Source organism: Lampetra planeri, chromosome 19 (genome assembly GCF_965212315.1).
Source record: "Lampetra planeri chromosome 19, kcLamPlan1.2.h2, whole genome shotgun sequence".
Lineage (NCBI taxonomy): Eukaryota > Metazoa > Chordata > Hyperoartia > Petromyzontiformes > Petromyzontidae > Lampetra > Lampetra planeri.
The window spans coordinates 3626186-3645897 of NC_136125.1; the positions used below are offsets into that span (position 1 = coordinate 3626186).

The 19712-nt window shown below is 45.0% G+C and overlaps 1 protein-coding gene across 1 annotated transcript in view; it reads left to right on the top strand.

Annotated features, from left to right (window-relative positions):
• The window catches only part of LOC144723968 (neurobeachin-like), a 518054-nt gene that overhangs the window by 891 nt on the left and 497451 nt on the right, over positions 1 to 19712 (top strand). The window lies entirely within an intron of this gene.

Sequence of the window (19712 nt, forward strand, 5' to 3'; positions counted from 1 at the left end):
TCCGCCGGCCCCATCACCAGTACGGTACAACTCAAGTGACAATGGGCATCTCTGGCTCGGGATCTTTTTGTGTCGTTTTGCAAATTCTGTGTCATATAGCGAGGCGCGGTACGCATGTGTGTGATGGACACTTCACGTTTCTATTCGCCTCCCCCCCTCTTCTGTAGTTACTCATCTCGGAAGAGATCGCCGAGTCTCATTGCTCATTTTCAGGAGCGGTCGTGCATTGTGATGATGTTTGGCCAGTTCCCGCGTTGGAGAGTGTTCCAACAGCGCATGCACGACGAGTTACAGTCCCCGCTGTAGCTGTGACCATTGTACAGGGAGCTGCTATTGATATCACGGCTGTCCTTCATTCACCGACGACTGTGAATAACACCGCCATCCACCTTTACTCCATATTTGACACACACACGCGTGCCCATCTCGCGTGTAAAAGTCATTCATTCATTCGCTCGCAGGGAATTCCCTACGAATAACGGACACATCATAACTGTCCAGCGCGGTACGTCCAGCAGAGCGTGTTGGGTAGGGCACTATACATTGTCACTGTTGTTGGTGGGATCATTGTGTCCTATGGATTTGGTCGTGTGCTCGTTTCGCACCACCCACCCGCGTTACACACGAGCCCCGTACGCAGCTGACACGTCTCGTGGGTGCGTCTTGAAAACGGCAGGGACCAACAACCACGCGGCACATGCAGCAGACGAGCACGGGCACAGTACTGTGTATGGAGGTTTACCATGCATGTGACAGTGACGATGATGATGCCGGCTGTAATTCTGACATTGCGTGTGATTACGTAGATTGTCGTGGTGCGGCGGTTAGCGCTGCGAACACGGCCACCCGAGTTCGATTACCGCTCACGGCCACCCGAGTTCGATTACCGCTCACGGCCACCACCAACACCAGTGAGGCTTATTATGACCAGTCGCGGGCCTCCCTTGGGTTGACTCGGCCTCAAATGAGTATCTGCTGCGGTGTGCAAACATCGCTGGTGGGGAGACAAAGGTGGTGCTGGCCACCCCACCCCCTCGCGTGCCACAGTGCCGGTTTTCATCGGTGCTCGCTAACAGCACTTGCCCCAACAGTCTGTCACGGGCTATACGGGGGATCTTCGTCTTTGTATCTCCCCTATCTATACGGAAACCTCGAGCCACTGAATAGATGCGCGCACCCGGCACGGATACGAGATTGACGAGCGCCGCGCACGCAAATGCCCACGTGCATCATTGTGGAGAGTGACCATGCGAATTTCGGGAATCCAGGCGGACTGGAGCGTTGTTGTGGTTACAACGGTGCACCTTGCGGCCATCCCTTATAGTGCCCGAAAGTCGTGTGTGTTTGTGTCCGCGCGATGTGTTTGTTTTAGTGGAGCGCATTGGCCCAGACTCGAATGGGTTGTTGAATGGCACGGACTCCTTGATGCCGCTGTCAGTGGGCGCAGCGGATATAAAATTTGTGTTTTTTTTTATCGCAGCATTTTGTTTCCAATTGCATGGGAAACGCGACGTTGTTACAAATCGTGAATAGGGGACTATTAATGCACGCGTGTTGCCACGTATGCGCATAATCCATTGTCATGTTGTATGGAACTGCTATATATATAATGTAAGTGGCACAGGGTATTAAATGCAGTGCGGCATATGTCACATAAAGGAGAATTGTTCTTCTTTTGTGCCTGCTGTCATTCTGTTATTATTCTCGTTCGTGTGCACCATAATTGTGTATTGTCAATGTGAATGGGGCATTGGGCTTTTGTTGGTAGTGGGGTCGTGTGTGTGTGTGATTTCAGGCTCTCTCATTTGCATTGGGGTCTGGGACAGCTGGTCCCATAGGATTCCGGTCACACATACACAGCACCCCCCCCTGTTCATGGTGACATCAACTTGCATCAAGACAGCAGGAATAGCCAACACATTTAAACCAGGGATTAATTTCGCTTTGGAAGATATTCCCTGATAGTGGGGTGGAGGGGAATACATATCATCCGGAGCTCAGCACCGGTCAGCTCCGGCTGAAATGAAGCTGTGATCCAAACCGTTGTCCATTCCGCCGCCAGCGCTTAGCTGGGACGATGAAGCTCGTAGACTCCACGTCTGTACGGAATGCAAGCAGTCCTGTATTCAATGTGCGTGTGGAGACGCCTTGCATAGCATCCAACCCACGACATCTTGCCCACTTTGTACAGTCGTCAGCCATGATCAATACACTGCTAGATGAAGGGAGGCCTTCTCGATTTCGGCGACGTGATGATCCACCTATCGCCCGCACGCAAGCTGATTGTATCGCTCCATCTCGTCGGCGGACGTTCTCACACCGCACACGCGTTCGCTTCCTTGGCTGCAACTCCGTCATTCTTGTTTGACCAAAAGCTATGTATGATCCGTTTTATCAACGTGTCCTCCTCTCGCCCGCTGTATTGTTTGTATATTGTACACAATACTGTCGTGTGTAAGATGACGATGTGTGTTGGATGCATTGGACTTGTGGCTTGAGTGACAGCAGTTCAATGCCTTTAGGCTATTGTATTTTTAGAATATTGGATTCATTCATTAACACGGCGTTTGAAGGTTGAATGTTGTGCACCATAGCGCCAGCCCACACTTAAATAGGCGAATGAGCCCACAAGGTGCGGATTGTAGTTTGATTTGCCTGCCAATGGAACACCGTTGCACTACTTGACTTGGGTAACTGGGAAAAAAATAATGCGAATACATGTACACAAAATAGATTGGGCACCTTCCCCACAGAAATCCGAATCACCCGATCCTACACCGAGGCCCCAATGTATTATTCACGACTGTGCAGAGCAACGGGAGGATGCTGCTGCTGGTTGTGTGGTGTGTGTGTCTACACTGTGGGGAGCGGTAGTGTAGCGGTGAGCGCTTGCTGCGCTACGAACCTGGTGACACGGGTTCAATTCCCGCTCACGGCTGACGCCCAGTGACGATTATCTGAACCGGCCTCCCCTAGGTCGACGCAGCCTCAAATGAGTACCTGGTGCGGTGCGTAAAAATATCGCCACTAGGAAGACAAAGGCGACCTGGCGTGGTTGCTGTGGCCCCAGCCACCCCCATCGTGTGCCGTTCTGGCCTTTATCGGTGCTCGCTAACAGCACTTGCCCCAACAGTCTGTTACAGGCTATACGGGGGATCTTTGTCTACACTACACCATGCCGACGATGTACATTATAAAATGGACAGAAAGTCCCCAAATCCCCTTTTTGGTTCTGTTTAGTCTCGAGGCGCGTTTCAAACAGGGGTATAGGGTCTTTCCGCCCACCCCATACACACACACAGTATGAAAGTACACATCCACCAGTGTATGGCACGACGACGTGTGCATATATGTGTAGCCCCTGCTCATCAGTCCACTGCTGGATTAGGGCATCCCCAAGCCGTGAGGATTACTTGACCATACTTCACCACGCTGGTCGGCGGAGATTGGTGAGATGGGGGGGGGAGCAGAACGGCATTGGGGGTTTGCTGCACCGTCCTCTTGGATATGTGGGCGTCCCCAATGCAAGCACTTATCCAGGCCTGACATTGTCCCCCTGCTTGGCTTGCGATGTATGTGCTGGAGTCCAATGCGAGTATCCTTGTACTGGTGTTGCGGTGGTTGATGAACATTACAGTATACGCACACCTACAACCGCGTATGCTTTCAACAGTCTACACCATACCTGTTCCACAGCACGTGCGTGCCACGTGCGCGCCACTGTGTTTGGCCACTGGCTCAGTCCAGTTTCGCTCCACAGCACGTGCTGCCTGGGGTCACCTGCAGTGTGCAGGGTAGTGGTCCAGATGTCTCCTGACCACCCCCCACCCGATTCATTGACCCCTAATGTGTTTTCCCCCCCCTTTGTCTATCAATTTCTGTTTTAAAGAATTAAATGGGGGGGGGGGGTCACAATACAACTTGACCACCTTGTACACGACAGTAACCGCTACGCGCGCACTTAGTGTGAAAAAGGATCTTCATAGCTCACCGGATGCCTGCGGGATGAATACGCATTCGGATTCTGACACAGCGCTACAATCACAGGGTGTATCGATAGCGGCAGCAGCGGCGGATGCGGCAACAACAAAGGGTTCTGAGCTCGCTGTGACAAAACGCCTCGACGCGGCGAGCCGCGGTGTCTGTCGCGCTCCGCTCACCATTGCTCCCTGTCCTCGCGGCGCGGTGGGGGTGATGCGTGGGAGCTGTCCACCTACCCCCCCCATTGTGCCTTAACTTTGGTAGTAGGGGGGGGGGGGCGCAGATACGCGATTTAGAAATCTCCGGCAGCTGCGCGAGCCTCGCCAATGCACGACGACTACGGCAGGTATCGCACCGCGGGAGTCGTCTTGTTACTGGGCGAGTTAATGTCGTGCGGTGGGTGGGGGGGGCAGCAGCGTCCTAACCATGATGATGTTGATTCTTCTGTGGTTGATGGTGGTGATCGTGACTCTCATGCCGCTGTGCGCGTGTGCTCGTTTGCATTCTGAAATGAGCAACTCCGCAGTGCAGATGGATGGTTTTGCGGGTCTCGAAGCACGATCTCGCTCGTAAGCCCCCCTCCCCATCTCTCTCTTGTCTCTCTCTCGCCATCCGTCTCATTCACCTGCAGCGTTAATAACAACAGGATGATGTCGCGTCTTGTTCCTTCCACAGATAACCCCGCGAGTTCCATGCGTTTGACACCGCCACTTGCTTTTATTCGAGGGTTCAGTATCGGCGGCTTTCACTAATAAGGGGCACATTTCTCTCTCTCTCAAGGTATATATCGGCTTTCTCCGGGGGTAACGATAGCATCCGTATCTACTTAGCATTTCGCGCTGACCTTGCCAAGCAAACGAGGCGTCGTTTGTTTCCACGCTCTTAATGCCAGACACGTTCTAATGCTCTGCGGACGTGGTGCCGTTCACTGGTTTTTTTCTGCATGCAAAATAAACGAGATTCCTCTTGTGTACCTCGCTGCCAAAGACATTGCACCGTACACACGCCAGCGTGTCCGCGTGAGTTGCGCCTGCACGGCATTACATACGCAATGCAGGTTACGTTCAACGTGATGGTACGCATAACGATAATAGAGTGGCTGAGATGTATGGGGGGGGGGGGTATTGCGAATGCGGCTCATTTTCTGAATACTTAACTGCAATGGTGAATCATGCATTGTGTGGCTGTACCTGTCGGCTGCAGTCCGTTTGTAAAGCCGCTGCTGGACGGTTAGGGTTTTGGCCACACTGTGGAGGTCATGGGGGTTATTTGACTACATGGCACTCCACACGCTGGTCAGTACTGGTTGTTGAATTCTGGCAGCATATTTTTTGGGGCATAATACATCACAAGTGTACAGGCAGTCCTCAACTTACGGACGGGTTACGTTCCTGAGATCCGTTCGTAAGTCGATTAGTTCGCATCTCGGAACTCAATATTTAATTGTACATACGGTCAGTGTTATACAATGTGTTATGGTTCAACAAAAAAGGAAGCCTAGTTAAAGTGTCTAGTAAATGAATAAAAAATACACTTACCTTGAATCGAACGGTTCACTGACATTGTGCATCAAGTGTAATGCTGGGACTCGTGCAGGATTACTCTGGTCTGGAAGCACGACCGAACGTCTAGAAGTTGGAGGGTTAAAAATAATAGCACCTTATGGCGGTTCGTTCATAAGTGCAGATGTTTGTAAATCGAAAATTCGTATCTCGGGGACTGCATGTGCAGTCGGTTTAACACGTATGCTTTTGTAACCAATATCATCCATAATACAGTTTTTTTGTAGGTTAGATAGCATAAGTTAAACCCGCCACCACCCGACACAGCCAAATTAGTAAGGTTTGTCACGTAGACAAAACATGCCAATTCGTTACCAGTACAGTTGGAGAGCACATCCAAATTGAAAATGTTTGGAAATGTTGATTGTCAATGTAAATGTTGTGTATTTGCTCAGGTGTGTTGTACTAGTAACGAATTGGCATGTTCTATTTACGTGACAAACCTTACCAATTGGCTTTGTCGGGTGGTAGAGGGTTTAACTTTTATATTTGGCTGTGCAGTGTTGTAATTTGCTGTACTGCCCCCTGCTGACAACGTAGATCCAGGTGTGAAAACGTCACGAGCACTGCCCCTGCAATTTGCGTGGGACGTAACTTAAGTGCATTGCAATCGATATGGATGTCTTGCTCTTCCTTTCCCAGTGACACTCGCTGACCTACCTTCAATTTACATCAACACCAATAATGATCGCTTAGCCAGGCGCCACCCTCCTTGGCTTCTAAGATCTGATGAGATTGGATGCATTGCAGGTGAATTGGTCATAGTCAACTGTAGCACAGTAACTGTACGTTGTGATGCTGTGTATACATTTTCAATGAAACTGGACACAGTCCTGCATTTTAAAACCACTCGTCTATTTATTGTGGCATGCATTGTAGGGTCTGATGGTGCCTGTGTTTGAGAAAGCAATTTTGGACAATAATTGGGAATTTATTATTTCATGGTGTTGAATTATATATTTTCCACAGAACTTGCAATTAGATTTGAGAGCGTAACATATACGTAATCAACCAATGCAATTTGTTTATTTAAACTTGATTTTACTTGTGCCCATTGTATAAAAATGAACTACGTATATTTAGACTTCTGGTGGATGTACTGTATCTGTCATGAGGTTATTTTGGAATGTGAGGTTGTATATGCGCGTGCTATATAGTATTCCAAACACGTCAAATGCCCAATCCATGTAGTAATTTGGGATCATCATCAGTATTGTCCTGTTTTATATATATGCTGTACCGTATATACTGTAGGAGATTCGTATGAGCATGTGGAACAGCACCGGCATGTGCATCGTTGGCAAAGTGCCAGGATGTTCATGAGCCCTTAGAGCAAACGTATGGGGGAGGTGTGTGGGGGACATCTAGATATCGTAGCTGCTCAGATATCATGTGGCCAAGTAAGAAGACAACTGAACTCTATCGTTCCCTAACAGGTGGCATGAAAAGCGTTATTAAAGGAGAGGGTGAGACATTGTTGGTTGGTTCTGCTCACATGAACAGTGCCCCCACTCCCCGAGGTAGGTAGATATTAGCTGCATTTTGTACAAAGCGATGGGAATGCTTCGATGTCACACCTCTTGTGATTATGGTTCGCTCGGAGGCAATAGTCACGCCATGCGGATGGACGTGTGGTGAGATTTGTTAGCTCTTGCCCCATTCGGGCTATGATGGTGATGACAAGCAAGGAAATAATGGATCTCCCCCATTTTTAAATGTAAGTGAGATGTGTATCATCTGGGAAAAAAGATGAGTTTAAAGTTTTGGTCAGTGGGGACCTTCATTGTCATAGACATAACTTGGCGATTGTTTTTTTTAGAAAGATAGTTATATCATTCCTTTCAAACGTTTTTTTTAAACATATGGGATGATACTGTATCGCTAAATAGTTTCCATGGTGAATTTGTTTGCCATACTTTCATTGCTGTCTCCGAGCCAGCAGTGTACATTCCACATTACTTCAGCGGTGGCATCCTTCGTATGATCACCATCAGCTGGCAACAAAGTGGGACTATACATATCTATCTATCATGAAAGCCCGGCGTTCTGTTTGTCCATCAACTAAATGATAAGAGCCTTTCAGAAGACCTGAATCAAAAAGTTATAGAAAGTAGACCCCCCCCCCTCTCAGATGTGGGGGTAAAAAGTTAATCCAACATGGTGCAAAAAATTGTCGCGACCCCCCCCTTCAAAAAATTATATAACCCCCCCCCCAAATAGATATTTGTTTCATAGGCTTATATACCTACACACCCTACATACTATAGTCAGTCAGTAGTGTCTGCACACATTTATGGGGGAGGGGAGAAAACAGAAAGGTAAAAGGGCAAAGTTGACTACCAAGTAGGTAATTTCCAACCATGTAGTTATTAGTTGAAAGCTCCTTCACAACATGGTCCGTTAAATAATGGCGTATTGAAAAATGTCGATTGATTAAAGTAGTTAATCTTTGTGGTTATAATATATTACATTTAATGTGATAACATCGATCGGGCGCTACTGGAATACAAAATTGAGAATGTAGAGGGAGGCCACCTACCTCACAGTATCTGAATCTTAGCTGCAATATAAAAAATGTGCATGTAGGACACAAATATATGTACTTGTAGCATCTCGGAGGTTATTAATGCTATTCATGTTTAATTTCGCCCATTAAAATTGAGAAACAAACTCTGCTGAACCCAGAGAATCAACCACCAAAAACAAAAAGCATTCCTTTGGGGCACAGACACATTGATTGCAAACTGATATGCGTTGTGGCGAGGCGATGTTTTAGTGATGCAAGTGTTTGATGACAACAATGAAAAAGATCAATTGATCAGTTTGTGTGCTTGTGGCCTGTTGTCATTATTCAATCCATTTAGCCCTAACCACGAATCTGATGTATAAATATTTAATTACCGGGTGGTTTTCTGTCTTTCTCTGACTTTTTGACATTGGCTCATCAAAGGGGCTGCTGGTATTGGTGTAAGGTACCATTATCTATACGAATTAACAGACTATCATACTCCCTAGAAGGATTGATTTAGCGTGCTGTATATCATGATTTACAATACGGTATCCCTCGCTAGGTAGCACCATTAGAATGCGATGCTTCCTGGACAACATCCGGCATTCAGCATTGTTTCACAAAATTTTAATAATTACCGTGACATGGAATCTTTAAGCACATAAAACTAAACTATCAACAATTGTTTTTTATTTTACCAGATAAGACCCACTGAGCTATATAGCTCTTTTTCAAAAGCAGCCTGGGCACAAATGACAGCTTAAAGAAATGGCTTATCATGTGGAAATTTATAGCAACGCAATACTCTGAACCCATTTGTCGAAATGTGTAGGCAAAAACCAGAGGGTACCCGGAGAAAAATCTACGCGACCACAGGAAGACAGACACGCAAACTCCAAATATATAGTTGGGATCGAACCCAACGACCTCCTATATACCAGGCGAGGTAGTTAACATCTTACCAATGTGGCTATACAGATGCTCAGTGCAGAGCTGTGCTTCCATCGGAAAATATTGTACACTAGATGGCATCATTCCTAAGATGATGTCATTCACCTGATTTTTCCATATGAAATTCTTAACCAGATGGGAAATTGACAGAATTCTTTTTTTAAATTTACGAAGGGCAAAGCTTATGCTGTACAAGCACAATCAATAGTTGCATTACAATCTTGATAAATTATAGACTGTCTTATAACAATATACAATACCTAGTATTTTTTCAAATATTAGGAATAATAATGTACAACTTTTTGTCAATCCACTTGTGAATGAAGGCCCTCCATATGTCACGTCATTCATGGCGCTAGTATGACCATACTCGACCACGCTGGTCGGTGCTTGTCGGTGAAGGAGAGTTCAGATCTCTCTCGCCACTGATATTAGACATTGCTGGGAGACAACCTCAGGCCGCTGGGTTTATAGCACAATGTGCTACCACCACTCCACCACTGTTGATTCACTACCTTCTGTAGAATGTATTTGCTTTCGTATTTTCATTGGGAATTTTTACAATTTACACGTGGATAACATTACTTTTAACGGTCCCTATTTAAACACGTGACAGCCCACTCGGATGATCCCGTTTGAAAGGAAGACGTGGGTAAAACTGTAGCCTCATGTATTTATTGAAGCTATTTGCAGCATGGACCCGATTCATGTTTCAAACAGCCCGCTCTTGTGAATGAAAACCACATGATTTATTGGCAGGCAGTATTATTTAGGGTGGTTTACTTCAAAGCAAGATGTTGTGGTTAGCAAATTCCATATTTATACGGCAGTCCAAAGCAAACCAACTGTTGACTTGGAGTCTCGTATAAAAGCTCGTGTTCCTTTATAGCGGAGGGAGCATGACGTGCGTGATCTAACGAGCAAACAGCTGGATTAGTGCAAAGTAGGGGTTGCACAGTGAAATATTGAAGCCGGCTTGAGCTAATAACCATTCTAAATAGAGCTAGCGGGAGCAGTGTGACAGCCCCTTGGTGAGGCACATAAAGCACCCCCATGCTGAAAGTCTTTAAGGATCATGGGCTGTACTTGTTTTGTTGTTCAGGCACTAGAGGAGGGTGGGTGAGCAGCACTCTACGCTGGATCGTCTTTATTCCCTCTTCTGCATCACGGCGCTGCACGATTAGGTCTGGTTTCAGACTGAATTGACCTGAACGGGAAGGCCTTCACAGGGTAAAGTTTCTTAAATTGAGTCTTGGCTAACTGTCATGGTTGCAGTCATGCTCTCCCTTCACAATGTTTGCAAGACATGGATCCCATTACAAGTACAACTACAAGGGCTTGAAGCAGACTTGCTCTGCCTGCCCATCGTTCTGAGTCTTTTTTTCTCTAGGTTTCATTATGCGAGCAGATTAAAGACACTAGAATAATGATTGGGGAGGAGTATGTACTTACACTGCCCTTTATTCAGCAAAAGAGATGGCTCAACCATGTAGCCTTCGTGCCCAGCTAAAATTAGATTATAATTATCTTTCACCAGATAGAGATGGAATAATAGAGGTTTTTTTGGGGGTTAGATAGCATAAATATATAAATGTGTCGTTGTAACCCGCCATCACGCGACACAGCCAACTACAACTAGCTTCATCAGGCGACAGCCAAATCTGACTGTCGCCTGATTAAGCTAGTTGTAATTACTGGCGAAACGTCGTACTCAGATTGGCTCTCCAACACACCGGCGTGCTGTACTAGTGACGAATTGGCATGTTCTGTTTACGTGACAACCCTTACTAGTTGGCTGTGTCGGGTGGTGGCGGGTTTTAACGACACATTTATATATTTACGCGATCTAACCCAAAAAAACCTCTTATGGATGATATTGGTCGCGAAAGCCTACGTGTTAAACAGAGATGGAATAGTGGGTACAGCAATGGCTGGAGAAGCGCTGGATCGTCCTGTGCAGGAAGATAGAGAACTAATGGGACTTGCTGACTCACGTCAGCTGAGACAGGGCCAGGCTCGGTGGAGGAGGGATGTGAGTGATGCTGCTTGGCAGCCGGTGACAGCCGCATTCCAGCAACAGCAGGTGGAGTAGTAAATGGGGAATTCAAAAACATGGCGTCTCTTGCTTCAGTGAGCTTGGGCGACGCTGGTCTCTGTTGGTGGCTCTGCTCTGTTGCTGGGTCAGAGTATGTATAAGACAACCATTAACCTACCACGTAGGGTTATTCATTTATCAACCGTGTAGGGTAGACGGTCGAGCTGACAAATAATTACGGTGAATTTTGAAACTCGAAACTTTCAATTCTGAGACGAGCCTCTTCGCACCTGTGCAACCTGGTCAAATGTAGCGATGAACAGGCCAAATAGGGGTGCCACGGTGGCGAGATGTTAACTACTTCGCCTGGTACACAGGAGGCCGTGGGTTCGATCCCGACTGACACCTGTATATTTGGAGTTTGCATGTTCTCACCATGGTTGCGTGGATTTTTCTCCGGGTCCTGCAGTTTTTTTCCCTCCACATTTAGAATCAACGTGCGTTTAGAGTATTTGGCTGATGTAAATTTCAACAAGATAAGCCACTTCGCTGAACTATCATTCGTGGTCAGGTCGCTTCTGAAAACGAGATAACTAGCTTTACCTGGTAAAATAAAATAACTAGTAAAAATGTTTAGTAAACACAGGTGACTGAAATCCCCGTGATGCCATGAGGGCGTAGACACTCGTAACCTCAGGGCTTTGTTCCTGAGCTGTTTTGAACTTTCATCACTTTAGATCTTTCTCTCCATGGATCAAGACAGGGTACAGGTGCTGAGCCACTTGACAGTGGACGGCAGTTGCTATTTCTCGAGTGGTCTTAATGGCAAAAAGAAGTTGTCTCTCTCCAACAGGGATTGTACCCAGGATGTCAAGCACTTCTAGGTGTGGTGAAGGGTTTTTAATGAAAAACCGCAGCAAAACGGTTGACCCTATCATCGTCATCATGTTTTAGGCACTGCTGAATGAAGGCCTTCCCGTACTTTTGCCATCCTCCATGACCCCTGTATACCAGGCGAGGTAGTTAACATCTCACCACCATGGCTGCACAGATGCATAGTGCAGAGCTGCGAATCTCTATAGAATAACATTGCACACTAGATGGCATCATTCTTAAGATGATGCCATTCACTTGATTATTTATTTTCCAAATTAAATAATTTACCAGATGGGAAATTGATGGATTTTTTCATTCACGAAGGGCGAAGCTAATGCTGTACAAGCATAATCAATAGTTTTTTTCACAATCTTCATTAATTATACTGTCTTCTAACAAATAATATGTGTTACCTAGTACAGTATTTGTATTTGTTAATACACATGACCAGATCTTGTCGTGCCATGTCCACGGTGCCATCTTCAGGCGTTTTCCCTCCTTTGGACAATATTCTCTCACCAGTCTCATCCATTGGCCATCATCCCTGCTCGTAATGTGTCTTGCCCAAGCCCATTTACTTTTCTTCACGGGAAGTACGATGACTTCCATTTGATTTTCATATTCCCATTTCTGTCTCTGTGTAATGCCAAGCATTCATCTCCTCCATGCTTCTTAAATGTTTCGTATCTTTTGTTCCACCTTCTTTGTCAGTGTCAAGGTTTCTAATCCACATTTCATAGTGGAGTATGAACACTGATTGAAAACTTCTGTAGGAACATTGGTATGTTGCTTTTCATGATAAAATTCAGTTTTATTTTTAAGTACCTCATATCCTGCTCACTCAATTTCACCTTCAACAAATGTCCTCGGTATACAGTACACACTCCACTATTTCCCATTGGATTCCCCTTCTAATTATTTTATTTTGTTCCAGAAACTTATTGTCCATGACTTTTGTATTGTACATTTTATCCGTAGCCCAACATTTGCAGCCTTATTTGTTAATTTCTTCAGTAATTTACTGCAGTTAATTTCCACCGGTTGTTATAATGACTTGTCAGCTCAACACGAGATTGTTAATACTTTCTCCGTTTATATTTAATACTTAATTTCGCCAATCCAATTTTCAGAAAATGTATTCAGATGTCCCTGCGAATGGCCTTGGTGAGATTTCACCAACGCTATTCAAGCAGATACATGTATTGGGTTGTTAACTCCACATCTGGTTTGTATTTTATAACTTGATGCAGCCGTTGCATTTTAAACGTTTCTGATGATTCTGTTATATTTTTTTGAGGGCTTTAGTTTGTGAAAGCTTGGATAACTGCCTCACTTTCTCCCTTATCATTTGGCTTTTAGTCATCTACAAAATGCAGGCGCAGTGGTGTTTATATTAATTTGTCTTTTCCAGAATTTCATCGATAGAATAAAGCTAAAAAGGGTTTGGGCTTCTGCTCACACAAGCAACAGGGTAGGGGCTCATCTCGTTGGCCCTGAACCAGTGGTGGAAATTCCACATTTATTTGGCAGGGGCAAGTATCTCCATAGAAATACTCCTGTTAACTTCCCACCAACTGGAGTCATCGACTGTGGAGCGATTTATAACGACTGTAAGAAAATCTAAATAAGCACAGCTATAAATACATAGGCAATTAGACTACGACCCTTCAGCTTGATGGTCATCATGACCCTAGTGGGATGAGAGCTCAGGTTTTGCTCCCTGGAAATTGCTCAACCAACCATTTAGAATTGCCTAGCAACAGACGCCTGCCTGCCCGCCCATAACTGTGTGCGAGTGTTCTGGATACGTTTGCACCACTAAATATATCGGGCATTTCCAACTCATGTAGGACTGCTTGAAATTTGAAGGTTTTTGTCTTGTACACGCAATAATTGTACTACTGTACAGCATGTCTAGCAATAAGGAACCTCGTTAAAATTGTTCCCCAACAGAATGGGAAACTTTCCTTGTCAACTCTTAGAGTTTTTGATATTTCCAAATGATTTGCTTCAAGTTGTTTTCTCTCTCAAAGTTGCAAAATGTCAAATATTGTTATAATGGCCTTCATACATATGAATACAAAGGTCTTGATATTACATTGCTGGTATAATGGTCATGGGACAGTAAAGGACACCACGGGGGCATGTTTGGGCTAGCACTGTTACCATATTGGGTTGCACACACAGTATTGAGCCAAGCCATAGACAGAGAGATAGGTACTCTTTGACCACAACCAATTTTGGCGCCGAACATAAGCTTTACCGAAAAATGCGGTTTAAAATATTGGAGTACTGTATGTAACCAACATTTGCTTGTTTGAGCCATAGAGTCCAGGATTAGGCATCTGTGTTCAAGTGCAGCAATTGATTTGGAGCGAGATCTGGTGTTGATAGATCAAGGCTGATTTGAGAAATGTGACTGGGATTGGTCTCCTGGGAAAGATGGCAACGTGACCGACATGGTCTTCGTGCAGCATTGCACCTGTTGACTCTTGTTAAACAAAAGTGGGCCACCCGATGAAGTGGCATTTTTATCCCTAGCGCCGGGCCTCCTTGTATGTACGTATGCATGCATGTTGAACTTCTTTCACGCCGTACATAGCCAACCGTGCTAATCAGAGATGCGGGGAAAGAAGAACTAAACACAAAAAGCAGTTGTAAAAAATGTGTTTTCAATCTAGATTCAAAAGTGCATAGCTCCACTATATTCCTGATATCGAAAGGAAAAACGGTTCCAGACGGCCGCAGAAGCGCATCTAAAAGTGCGCGATGCACCAACCGTCTTTGTTTGATGGCCAGCCAAAAGCCGCTGCGAGGATGACCGGAGTTCACATAATGGTTTATGCACCTTGATGAGATCCACAAGATATTGTGGTTCATTTGTGACAAGCACTTTGTGTGTAATGAGTGTGAACTTGTAATGTATTCGTTTGCGTGATGGTTTATGCTCTTTGATGAGGGCAGGAAGACAATCTGACTCGACAAACCATAAACAGTGATGTCATGCCCTATATTATAATGTGCATTCAGGCTGTTGGAATACTGTAGAGTATTAGCTAAATACTATACCAGGTTAATTCAGGGATGGGTTGCCACTGGTATATCAGTTTATTGCTTTCTCTCTACAAAAGCCCTGTTATTTCCACCCAGACCATTCGGCCACCAATTAACAGCTTGTGATATTGCTGCTGGGAGACTTGCACTTGCCATAGGAATTTGGAATTTCCAGCTCAGGGTTGCAAACAGGAAGGTGAGCACTGTCTCAATGCCAATTTAAGCTTAGACATCACTTTCACATGGAGAATGACTGTCGAGTACAGTACAGTACTGCACGACAAGTGGTTGAAACGTAATAGGATAGTTTTCACGCATAATAAAGGTTTTTGGGTTAGATCGCGTAAGTAGGTGTCGTAACTCTCCACCACCCGACACAACGAGTAAGGTTTGTCAAATAGTAACTAATTGGCGTGTTTTTTATGTGACAAACCTTACTGGCTGTGTTGGGTGATGGAGGGTTGCGACACATTTATACTTACGCGATCTAACCCAAAAACCTTCACTATGAACGTAATAGGATTTTGGCGCCGCCACCGGAAAACGTTTCTGCACAATCCGCCTTCGCTTGTTAACCTGTGGCCGCATCTGCGGTAACTAAAGCTCTGGCCGCCTGCTGCCACGTATTCGACGTTAAGCTTTTACCTTAAATCAATAGGAATGTTCAACCTTGATTTGAAGCTTTCGTGACTGCAGGAATCCATACTATTTGGTTATTTAGGTAAAGTCACGTAGGTATAAAAGAAATCGCATAAATCATTTTATACCTACGTGACTTTACCGAAAGAATGAAAGATTTAGGAATGTTCAACCACTGTAGGCCCCGCCCCTTCCTCTTTAGGCTCCACCCCCTCATTCATTCGGCTCCACCCCTTTCTGATCAGGCCCTTCACTTGCAGCTCTGCCTCTTTCCTCCTTAGGACTCTTCTTTAGGCCCTGCATCTTTCTTTTTAGGTCTCGCCACTTCCGCCGGGCACAAGATTGGGACTGGTTTGGCTCGTGGTTGGGTTTGTGGAAGGCGGGGGGGGAGCACTGAGTGGGGATAGTAGAGGTAGGGGTGAGTAGGCTTCATGACGATGACCAAAATCCCTCTTGGAGCATAAATATAATTACAGATTCACATTACCTACAGATCATGTATCTGCGATGTCTGCTGATGATATCAAGGCCGCAGATGGGGCCATGTGGCTGGACATAAAATGTATTGCAGTCAGTTCTATAACGCAGTGGTAATTGGGTTCCTGAAGAACACCGCGTCATGGAAAAATCGTGTTATATTAATACATAATATAGGGTAAAACACAGTTCGCGAAAACACGTGAGATGTGTATGCAGGCTGAACAAAGACTGAGGGGCATGGGTAACATCTTAAAGCATTAGTTCCGTTCATTCAATCATGTTATATCCAATTCGCATCCGTGTTATTAAAAAAATGTGTTCCCTGATACATTCATCGTGTTATATCCAATTCGTGTTATGAAAACACGCGTTACAATATTTTTGCAGTTATGTCTTTTTTACATACATGGTTCAGCAAACTAATGGAGTGATATATGTCCAAGAGGAACGTACACATTCTGCTGGTGAGAAGAGCTCGTATGGAAAAAAAATTAATGGGTCAACCATAAAAAGGGCGTTATGTCTTTGAAAACAGCCTGGTTAAATCGGGTGCAGTCGGGGTCTATTTGGCTACGCTTTTCAAACTTCACACTCCCGAGAGAAATGGTAAAGGTACTAAAAAAATATTTTTACTTTACCAGATAAGGCCCACTGAGCTACATAGTTTTTTTTGTAAGTGACCTGGCCACAAATGAGGGCCCATGAAGTGGCTTTTGTGGAAATTGATATTGGCCAAATACTCTAAACGAATGTTTATAAATGTGGAGGGCGAAACTGCAAAAAAATCCACGCAGCCACGGGGAGAACATGCAAACTCCAAATATACAGCAGGTGTCAGGGTCAGAATCGAACCCACGACCTCCTGTATACCAGGCGAGGTAGTGAATATTTCGCCAATGTGGTGCCCATGAGACGTAGACGAAGACTTATTTTTTAGAGTAATGTGTCTATAAAGTATTGCATTGGTCTTTGCGGAGCCAAATTAGATTTTCTTGCAACCGCATAGTGTGTTTTTTAAATTAAATAACCGCGAAGGTGCACCAAGATCCGTTATTTTCATGGAAAAATGTACGTTGCGTCAAAGACTATATACAGAATGGGTAATTGCAATGCCAATACAAACTGGCTTGCAACAAAGTCCACATGCTGTCAGATGAGGGTATGTATGTGATAGCCAGTTAATATGGTTGATTTGTCCACATTGTGTATGTAATGCCATTATTTTGTCATTTGGTCCACTGGCTGAAGGCTAATATATAAGAGTGTAAGAGTAAGAGGTTTCGTAAAATGTAAGTGGAGTATTTTTTGTGTATAAATGCACCTTGTTACAATTGACACAATGTGGATAGGTTGTGCTGCAGGTAAAATGCCTGACCTCAATATAAATGTATGAGTTCAAGTCCTGTTTTGGGGTCGACTCCGCCAACCATCTGTCTGGACTCTGACTGCAGTTGAACTTATCTTATCCATGGTGATTTGCGGGGATGAACATAGTGGGTCTTGTTATCCGTTGGGTTATCTGTGAATTTACACCACTTAGCCATAATGTTTTATGCAAATCATTTTAAGTTCTGCAATGATGGGTAAAAAATGTGGATAATCGTTTGTAATTTTAAGAATAGGCCACGGATAATAGGAGTTTCTGTGGACCATACAGCTCCGGCGGATCATATGAGTCACATGTAATAGGGTCACTGATAACAGGAGGTCTTTGTACTTCTTATTAAGAGGTTAACATTAGTGCAGGGGTTGGTAACCTGGGGCTCCGGAGTCACATGCGGCTCTCCAGGGAATGCTTCGGGACGTTATTTATTCAGGATCACAGTCTCGTATTCACCACAAGCATTGCGGCTCTTGAAATGTTGAGGGTTTTTTTTCTCACCGATTTCGGAAAAAATATTGCTCTTCTTGTTATTTTGGTTGCAGACCCCGTGGCCAAGTGGCTGTGTATGCCTGTTACCCAGCACTGTGGAGGAGGTGAGGGTTGGTGGATCACACAAATTATAAAATGTTGTGCGACTCCCTTCCCATGGTTTGCTGAATTGCCATATCCTGGCTTGCCAGCAGAATGCAGTACAGTGAACTCTCTCTATCCGCGAGGGTTACATCATTGAAAACGTAACGCAAATGCAGAATTCGCGGTCGCAGAAACCGCGAAATGCAGAAACCTTGATGCAATGGGGAAAATGGGGTTACGTTCCTCGCACAAATGCACATAGGAGGGAAATGGCAAATGTTTAATAACAATTACTACAATAAAGAAATAATCATTTATAAAGAAGAATGTGTTTTTTAAAATTATCTTTACGATGATGATTTGACGACGACGATGGAGGTGGTGGTGATGGAGAATGACTCCTCGGGACATGCAGGTGTTTATAACACCGCACAGTTGTTATCATTCTAGCACTCTGGGGAGCGCCAGCCGCAACACTTTCCCTGATTACATTCACGATCTTTTTAATGAGTCTCAGTCGACTAGTTTATACCAACATGTATAAACGAGTCGACTGCAAGTACGTGTAAAGTACAAATGCGCAATAGCGAGTTCAGAGCAGGACGACAGCGAGACTGATATCTCAGCGGGCAGCCAAGAGGCTTAATCTTCGCAGACCGTTTCAAATGTAACAACATTCTGCACGCACTTCCCCCGTGTCGGCGGTCTGTAGGCATTCACGGACACTGGAGTTCGCTGGGTCGCGAATAGGGAATTGACATACATTTAGTAACTCGCAAATATGTGAAACTTGCGAATCCAGAACTCGCGCACAGTGAGGGTTTACTGTACAGCAAAGTGTGTTTAACGTCTATACTCTTTGGTTCTTTCGGTTAAGTTCACGCATGGACTGCTGCTGATGCAGACTGTTTTGTCTGCATCAGCAGCAGGCCATGCTTCCCACCTGATGACGGACGCTTGTGTTGCGCCCGAAACGTCGTGATTTTTTTTTATACCTACGTGACTTTACCGAAAAAGCCAAAGAGTATGGATTCCTGCAGTCACTAAAGCTTCTAATCAAGATTGTTTAACGTCTTTCGCACCATTTGTAGCCAACCGTGCTAATCGGAGGTGCGGACTTATATAATATGTTCCTTCTGTATGAGAAATAGCGTTGCCCCCACGCATGCGTGAGCTTTCTCTGCGTGCTCCGGTTTTCTCCCACATATGAGAGAACATCTTAATATATAGATAACTGCAGAACAATCGTTGGCGCCGGCTCACTGCCTGGTAGCCTTCCAGCTCGTGTCTGTGGTTAGTCGGCGATTGTGAGATGCAATTTACCGGAACGACGCTATCTAAAATTTATATATTTTTTAAAGAAAGCTATAGTGCAATAGGGCTGTGCTGTGCTATTATGCAGAAATTGCACATCAAGGTTTTGAGCTGGCACGTTTGTCAATAACACCACCTTAACGTGGAAAACGACAATTGGTGACATTACTGGCGATGGTTTCTGCTATGAAGAAGGGCCATTACATGAAACGTCGCCTATTACAGTACAGAAAAAGCTCTGCCATCCGGCTCTCCATTAGGGATGTAGGGGTTTGGTTGATCAAATATGAGAGTTATACTTATGGTTCACGACATTTTCCAAGCACGGATCACCTTTCAAGAGAAACTAAGCCT